We start from the raw sequence: 8,725 nt of genomic DNA on the forward strand, positions 1-8,725 counted from the left end.
ATGGTTGCATAATTTTTCAAACTATATACACACACCCACATGTTCTGTGAGATGCAAAACCCACGATTTCACATCTTTGATCACTGACAAGTATTAGGGATTACTCTCAAACAATCCTGCAAATATGTGCTGATACGCTATGTGTCTGTTATACCTCCTCTGGAGGCTGCATCTTCACAAATGTCCAAAAGGAACCTCCGAAGGTATGAATATGGAAATATATATCATAAAACTATATATATATATCTGCTGCCTTTTTCTGCAAAGGACCAGATAGAAATCGTTGAGGCTTTGCAGACCACATGGTCTCTGCTGCCACTACTTAACTCTCTGGTCGTCATTGGAAAGCAATCATAGACAATACGTGAATGAATGGACGAACGGTGGTGTTCCAATAAAGCTTTATTTATGGAGACCGAAGCCTGGATTTCATATAATTCTCACGTGTCATGAAATATTCTTCTTCTTTTGATTTTTTCACAACCTTATTTTAAAACGTAAAACCCATTTTCATCTTGAAGTCTATATTATGCAAACACAGGCGGCGGGCCAGATCTGCCCTGCAGGTCACAGGGAGCAGACTAGCCTGCCATTCTGGAGCTTGGTTGGGAATTAGAGGGGAAATGAAGTGTAGAAGAAACATCTTAACACGACCTTCTTGCTTTCTCAGTGGGAAGCGCCTTTTCCTCTCCTTGAAATGCATTCTCCCACCAAACCTGTTAAAATCCGTCTCACTTGTCAAGGTCTAGATCAAATGTCACCTCCTCTGTGAAGCCTCCCCCCAGATTCTTCTGCTCAGAGCCCTCTCGGCACTTCTTTTGCCATATACTGTGCTTCCCCCCACCCGATCCCTACTGGGCCCCAGACTCTCTGTGTTCCCTTTCCCCACGTTCAGAAGTGGTGGAGGCTTGGCCGCTGAGAGGGCTTGGGCTGAACCGCTGAGCTTCACCCCACCTCTGCTGAGTGCCAGAAAAGGTTAGACTGGGTCCGGGGCTGGGAAGGAAGGGTCACTAGAATCAGGAACATCTGAAAGACTCTGAATCCAGGGAGCCCCCATCAGACTTCTCTCTCAGGCCACCTGGACTCTGAGACGGACCTCTCTGAGCAGGTTTATTTAATTACTTTTTATTTTCCAGGCAGTCCTCTCGGCTCAAGAGCTAATAGAGATCAGCTTGCTTCTGTGAGTCTTCGTGGTAAATTTCTGGGAGAGGAGATCTGATTGGCCAAGGGAACTGGTGGCATAGGATAAATATTAGTGAAAAGTTTATCCAAAAGGATAGTTCAGGGATCATTATTTTTTAAGTGGAAGGAATACGCTGAGTAGACACTTCAAAATGTTTACGATATCTGCTGGCTTCACTTAACTCACGATGGTCACTGACGGATCTCTCTTTTCCACTAGAGAAAGTGTCCCTCTAGGACAGAGACAGGGTATTTCTCTTTTGGGTGTCCCCAGCCTAGCAATGCTTTGCCCACAACACCAATAGAAAACACTGGCTGAATTTGAAACATCACCTCCACTCAGCCTTGAGTGCACTTCTTATCTTTATGAAAGGTTTGCATTCCATCCTCGGCAGAAGACAAGACATAGAAGATGCGTTTCCTTCCCTGGCTTCAGTGCTGCTTTTCTATCATTAAACTCTCGTTAGCTGAGATAATTGCCTTGTTTCCACTTTAGGTGGTGAGGTCAACGACCTCAGGTTCAGATGAACTATGAATATAGCTACAGTCTTTTCAGAGCAATTATCTCCTTCTAGCTCTGTGGGGCAGAACAACTCCAGCTCTGGAGCTGGGGGGTAAGAAGTCCTTTAAGGAACCCTCTCAGATGAGCTTCAACTAAACCGGGGCTGGTCTGAGCAGAGCATGGCTGAGCTGTGGCTGGTGGTCCGGGGAGCCACTGCCTCTGTAGGCTCTAAACCTAGCCTCTCGGTGTCCCAAATCACATCTAGACCCCTTTGTCCACTCCCCAAGGCCAGAGGAAGCCCGTGTTCCATGCCAGGGCAGCAGCCAAGCTTGACCAGAAGAGGCAGTCTCTTTCCTGGCTGTCTCGGACTGCTGGAGAGTTTCTCTCCATAGTTCATTACGTCCCTCTGATGTGCTCCCGAGGGGAGAAATTGGCTCATTGTTTACCAAACCCAGTCGCTCCCCTGGTAGCTCCACTGGCTCTTTCTGCTCTGATGAGCAAGCTCTCCGCAGAGGCAGATCTCAAGGAAGGGGCGTTACCAACAGCCCACAGCCACCGCCCTGGGTTCTGGTGGGGACCCTCCTCGCCTGGGTCAACACTGACCCTCACGCCTCTCTCAGAGTTTTCCGCCTCCTACCTCCCAGTTAGAAGCGGGGGTGGGGAATGCGGAACAAAAAGGCTTTTCTGTCCCACTAAAATGTCAGTCGTGTTATTGCAGATGTATCTTGTCCCTAACAGACACTCTAAGACTTTTGTATTTGGGACACTTAATAATGTATGACCAGGCTGATCTTCCTCCCAAGAGGAATGTGCGTGAGAGTGCACACTCAGTGTGCTACGACGTCTCTCAATGAAGTTTACACAACTTCAACTTAGACTTAGTTAACCCACTCAAGTGACAATTATCAATATGAATGGAATACACATGACCTTGAGCAAATCTCTTTGATTATTCTTTATCAGTTAGAAAGGACCCTTCAAGAGCATTTCATAGGCATTTGGTAGAAATTAGAACTTAATCAAAAAGTCACCCAGATAAAGCAAGAATAATAAATGTGTATAAAAAATCACGTGTTGGGCTGGGGTTGTAGCTCAGTGGTAGAGCACTCGCCTAGCACGTACGAGGCACTGGGTTTGATCCTCAGCACCACATAAAAATAAATAAATAAAATAAAGATTTTTAAAAAGTTTTTTTTTTTTTAAATGACGTGTTAAGATCTTGGGGCATTTAGCCTCTGGTCCGATTCCAGGATGAATAGCTTCTCAGCCTGTGCACCTATTGGCTACTCTCCTGACTACTTACAGGTTGAAAGAATCAAGTTGTGTTCATTCATTCTGAAGGGGAGGGAAATTTCTCTTCCTTACCATGATGACAGTCTATTTTTACCTCTCACAGAAGCTCAGTAATGTGCACCTTTTGTTAATTCATATTTTTAAGGTTGATTCCTGTCTCCTTACACACGTTTTACATGTAAACAATGTAGTTCTCAATTTTCTACAATCTCAGAGTTTTGGGCGAAGCGCGTTTCAGTTTGTGGATCACTCGGATGCCCTGTCCTTTCTTCTGTACCGGACCTTCTGCCACTTAATGCTCCTTCCTGACGTGAAGCTTAGCTGAGTAGAAGGTGAAAAGTAAACGAATAATTTTTAAGTCCTAAAACATGAGTTTGTTACCATGCCCTTCTGAGACACTTAACTCCAATATGGATTGCTTTGAGGGGTCTTTTCAAATAATATTTTTTAAAGGTGATGTAAATAGTGTGTCCCTTCAATTATCTGTGGGTCAGAAAGATCCATGGCAATACAGACAATATAAAACAGCAGTAAAGAACAGGGTTTGGGATCAAACAGAATCAAGTTTGAACCCCTTCTGTTTATGAACTGTGTGACCTTGAGCTAAGCACTTAATCTCACTAAGGCTGTAAAATGAGAACAAATAGAACATCTAACATTTGTTGATTACGTTTTATGTGCTGGGCACTGTGCTAATTCTGTCACATGCATTCATTATCTCATTTCATCCTCAAAATAATCTCATGAGGAAGGTACTATTAATATCTTCATTTTACAAATGAAGAAATCGAAGCTCAGAAAGGTTGGGTAACTTGTCCACAATCTCAGGATGGCAGAGCCCATAGCTCAACGCCACATTTTTTAGCTGTAAAGACCAAGTTCATAAATACCGCATTATACTGTGTTGATATTGTGTCCTTGGGGTAGTACTCTCCTTATAGGGAGAGTTGGGAGTATTAAACCAGATAACCCAAGCAAAGAATATGCCTGCTCAATATTGGCACTATTATTAGGTATTATTCCTATTAAATGCTACCTGCTAAAATGGGTATAGAATTTTACTGTTGACAAAGACGATTTACAAAGTAACTCATTGGAAACTGACTCAGAAAGGTCAAAAAACTCAACTGAGTTCATTTCGTTCGTGAGCACCCCGATATCAGGATCCAAATCTTTTACTTCTAAAATGCAGCAAGCCTCACCCTGCCTTTTAATCACGGTTTTTATCTATTTCATTTGTTATTTCAAGATGGGTTATTTTCAGATTAGTTGGGTTCTAATCTTACCTGCCTCAAAATTGTGGCTCTAACTTGGTGAATCTCGAAATTCGTTTCTTCATTTTCTGCTGATTCTCTCCTTTCTCCCAGACAGTTCTCCTTCCGGAACGTGGAGGAGAGAGAAGCCCCATCTGTCTGACACCCACATTCTTCCCGCTGTTCCATCCCAGGGTAGGTAGAAGGGGCTGTCTTTTTAAGGGTGATTGTAAGTTGGGCGTCTAGAGATGTGAGCATTCTCCTACATTTTGAATGGAACTTGAGTCCCAGGATGAAGCCGCGGGAAGCCACCCTAAGCCTGTGCCAGACACCAAAAAGGAGGGAGGCGGATGGGAAACATGAAGTCAGGGTCTCTCAGGTCCCTTCAGTCCAAGCTCGTCCCAGATCAAGTCCGAGAGTCTCCCAGCTCCTCGGGATTTTCCTAGTGTTCCTGATCTTTCTATTGCTCTGAGTAACCCCCCCACACACACACACAACCAGGCCAACCTTACACCAGAGAGCCTCCTAAGCTCCAAAGCTATCTATTTGTTTCTCCTGTTTTTCCCTTTTTACCCTCTAATCTAAATGGGCATTTGATATGAACTTGGGGTTTGCAGGAAAGCAGAGGGTGAAATAGTTCTCACTAAAGCCTAAAGGACTCTTTCCTCTGTCCTATCCAGAGGCCAAGGCGTTTTAAAAAGATTGTTATCAATGCAAGAGAATTGGTAATGGTGGGAATTCTTGGGGTGAGACAGAATAAAGTGAAAAACAGCCCTAGGCAGAAGGTGTCTAGGACTAGGCCCTGCTGCACTAGGGCTAGAGAGCCCAAGGAGGGCCTCTTGCCCCTCCCTTTATGCCACTGACCTCTCGGGCCCACAGAAGCACATTGAGCCCAAACACACATCTCACCAGCAACCGGGGCTTCCAGACCTTTCCTCATCAGCCCAACAATCCTTTTTTCATCTTTGGAGTCTAACCCAGGGTGCTTCACCACTGAGCTACATCCCCAGACGGGGACTCACTAACTTGCTGAGGCTGGCCTCGAATGTGCAGTCCTCGGGCCTCGGTCTCCCGAGTTGCTGGGATCACAGGCAGCCACCCAGGCACCTGGCTCCACCTGAGAACTCTAGAACCCCCACCAGGGGCGAGCGAGGGTCTGACAGCACATAGCACAGACTCATTTTGTCATTGAGGAGCCAAGGCTCAGGGAACCAGGCCCAGGCCCACAGCTGATGGGAGGCAGCGTCTGCATGAGCCTCCAGGCCTTCTGCTAAAGGAGCTGGGCATTAGCTCCACTCCAGGCTCAGCACTCGGAGGCCTTGTATCATGAACTTAGGGACATTTGTGCATTCACCTGCCTGTTCACTTACCCACTGGGCTTTCTTTTCTCTCCTTAGATTGGCAGGTGGAAGTCACTGGTGCTAAAGACATTGACAGTCTGACCTGGTGTTCCTACCTGTGTCTTCTGACCCCGAGGCTTAGCCTGCTCGGCCCTCTGCCAGGTAGGAGACACTAGTTATCCATGGGAGTGATCATGAGGTTTAGAAGTACCTGCAAAAACATGAGGTTAGGGTTACTTCCCTTTTCATTCTCTCATTGAGCATTTAGTAATAATAATACAAATAATTACTTATTATTAATATTAATTGCATTTAATAATAACCAGAGCCACTCTTTTGCCCTCTTAGCAGTACAGCAGACTGTGGATCCTCTACCTCTAGAAAGGTCCTTTGCCTGGGTCATATCTCAGTCACCATTTCCTGGCCACGTGACCTTGCCAAGTTACTCAACCATGACTCAGCTTCTTCATCTCACAAGTGGAGGCAATACTAGTTGGTACCTAATGGAGATTTTTCTAATACACCTATAAGTGCTTAATACATGCTAGCGGTCATCAGTATGATGGTGGTTGGTTTTTATTTGCTTTTTTTAAATTTTGAAAATATGTTCTTCTGTTTAAGGAAGGGAGACTTTTCTGGTCTTAGGTGCCTTTCCCCAGGGCCTGGCAGTCGAAATTGTCACGAAGGGTTAAGGCGACCCTTCGTGTGATTATGGTCCAGGAGGCCGTATTGTGTAGAGTGAGTCACCACCACTTAGAAGCCGGGGGTGAGTCAGCGGCTTCTAAGGGAAGGTCAGAAGTTCCCCTGGCTCAGAGTGAGAAGATCCAACCCAGTCCTGGGGTGCAGAACTGAGTGCTTCTGTGGCCAATGGGACTTGGAGTGTCATGGAGAACTTGGGCTGCTCAAGTGAGGAGCACAACATGGAGGCACGTGCTGAGGCTGTGCATCACGCGGAGTTCAGCTGGATTTCAACTCTGCCTCTATCTTGCTATGTGATCTCAGACAATTTACTAAGCCTCTGTGTGCCTCATTTTAAAATCATCTGTAAATGGAGATGGTCTTAGTAGAAATGACTTCATGGTGTCAATTCTGGGGAAATGCTGAGAACAAGTAAATACTCAGTAAAAAGTCATGGTCATCACCATCACCACCGCCATCGTCACGGTGCCTGGGAGTCTAGTCAGACAGCTCCAGGGATGAGCGGTAGTGAAGAAGCAAGCTAAGGGGAAAGGAACGAGAAGTCCTTAACGTGGTGAGTTTTAGGTAGTGACAGGTCATTTAGCTCCTATCAAGTATCAAAAAAGTCCTGGGTTCCTCCTTGCTCCACACCTATGAAGGAATGAGTGATGTGCGCTCACATGATTTGCATTTTGTAGAGGAAAATCCTGAGGGGTAGGGTATAAGGAACCTGCATGCAAAAACGCAGCTCTGGTCTCGAACCTGTGGTGGGCTGAGCTCCGCCCGGCTCCTGGCCTGTCAGAGTAGCCGTCTTGGCCCAGTGCTGACTCACAGTCACCCTGCCATCCTCCTCCTGGTCTCCTGGGCCCTCTGACTTCACGCCAGCTGGGAATCTGCACATCCTTTGTGCTTTTTTGCTCACATCTTATGCTTCCTTTGCCATCCCATTTACGCTGCATGTTTCAGTCTCTGGGCTTCTCTCTCTCTCTCCTTTTTTTTTTTTTTAAATGCAGTGATGTTTCTCTTTCCCTCCCTCTTCTCCCCACTTTCCCCCCATCTCCGCCCTCCACACCCATCAAATTCCTGCTTGCTTCTTGCCATCTTCATTATCCTACCTCATCCCCCTCATTCCTAGAAAACAGCTCACAGAGACTCACCCTTCCCCCTCCAACTCCCAGGCCCACCCTCCATAAATTCCAGCAGCCTGACAATCAGTAACTTTAGCATCACACTTCACAGCTCTCCCAGCTCACACTACTTGTTACTATTCTCTCTGCTACTGCTCTCTAGGGTTTCTGCTTAAAAAAAGAAAGAAAGAAAGGAAAAAGAAAGAAAGAAAAGCTCCACTTTAAAAATATCCTGGGCATAAGTTGAGCCCACAGTTAAGTTCACTCACACGTTTACACATTTCACGGTTGTATTCTGCCTAGTGCACAGGTCTGTGCTCAATTGTACGCCAAGGAAACCGGATCCGCAGGGTACAACAGGAGAGAAGGAAACCCTCCAGACATTCACCAAACCCAGTCCTGGGTCCTCCCCTCTCATCTCCCCCTCCCCTGATCCCAAACTGATGGGACTCTGCTTTTCCTTGGTCGGGTCATTCATTTCACTCTTCCTGGAGCTCAGTTGGCCTGGAGTCTGTGTCCGTGGGCACACGTGGTGGCCCTGCTGTGTTTCCAAGGGCTCGCGGCTCTTCTCCATCTTACCAGGACACGGGAGGCAGCTCTGCTCTGGCTCTCCCTCTCTTTCTCTCCCTGCCCCCAACTCAGCCTGGGCTTTTTCCTGTCTCTCAACTCCACCAGTGCAGCAGCAACTAGCTGAGCTGCTTGCGTGTGAGTGAGTGTGTGTGTGTGTGTGTGTGTGTGTGCCTGCCTGTGCAGCTAGGCCCAGCCTGCAAGCCGGGCCTGTCACTGGAGAGTTTTAGTTTGCATTCAGAAGAAAGGAGGAGGGAGACCGGAGGGGAGGAGGGAAAGGTGGAGGGGGAGTGGGGGTGCGGAGAGGGGGGAGGAGTGGGGGTGCGGAGAAGGGAGGGGAATGTCTTGTTTGTGGCTTGTCAGCAATTGCTTCAGACAAGCTTCCATGTGTGAAAGCTACTTGGCATGAATGCCTGGGCCGTACCAAGTGTCACCGCAGCGAGAGGGGGAGTCAGAAGGAAAACAGATCAGACCAGAGCAGACAATAGGCCCCTAAAGTGTTCCCCCTAAGTTGCTTTGATGTTGTCCTGGTGTCTTGATACCAGGAGGCCAGGGATTGCAGGAAAAGGGCCTTTTTTGTCTTCATTCACTTTCCCCCCTCAGTTTCTGAAATGATTCTCCAGAATTTCTCCTCATAAAAAAGGTAAGAGCCCTAACAATTCCTTCTTCTGTGCAGGCTGGCTCGCCTGTGCCTGGAAGTGGGGGTCTCCTTCCTGCGCTGCTCAGGAGGAGCGCTGGGGTCCTGCGACCTGAGCTCCCGCGTTGCCCCTGCAAGTCTCTCCC

General features: G+C 47.1%; 2 long non-coding RNA genes across 7 annotated transcripts in view; one reads left to right on the plus strand and one right to left on the minus strand.

The window, feature by feature from the left end:
- Window positions 1-251: 251 nt before the first annotated feature.
- LOC308656069 overlaps window positions 252-8,725 on the minus strand; it is a 17,114-nt gene continuing 8,640 nt past the window's right edge. The window contains exons 1-5 of one of the 6 annotated variants that reach the window (XR_014023598.1): window positions 5,894-7,603; window positions 5,601-5,781; window positions 4,264-4,549; window positions 1,097-1,569; window positions 254-716 (exon numbers count right to left, since the gene is read on the minus strand). This is a non-coding gene — a long non-coding RNA (uncharacterized lncRNA). Of the gene's footprint in view, window positions 1,570-4,263; window positions 4,550-5,600; window positions 5,782-5,860; window positions 7,604-7,644; window positions 7,764-8,725 lie in introns of those variants that run through there. The other 5 variants (XR_014023595.1, XR_014023596.1, XR_014023597.1 and 2 more) reach the window with 5 other exon arrangements.
- The window catches only part of LOC308656070, a 12,293-nt gene continuing 12,019 nt past the window's right edge, over window positions 8,452-8,725 (plus strand). The window contains exon 1 of the long non-coding RNA XR_014023600.1: window positions 8,452-8,585. This is a non-coding gene — a long non-coding RNA (uncharacterized lncRNA). The remainder of the gene's footprint in view (window positions 8,586-8,725) is intronic.

Source organism: Spermophilus citellus (genome assembly GCF_964194105.1).
Source record: "Spermophilus citellus genome assembly, chromosome: 9".
NCBI classification, from domain to species: domain Eukaryota; kingdom Metazoa; phylum Chordata; class Mammalia; order Rodentia; family Sciuridae; genus Spermophilus; species Spermophilus citellus.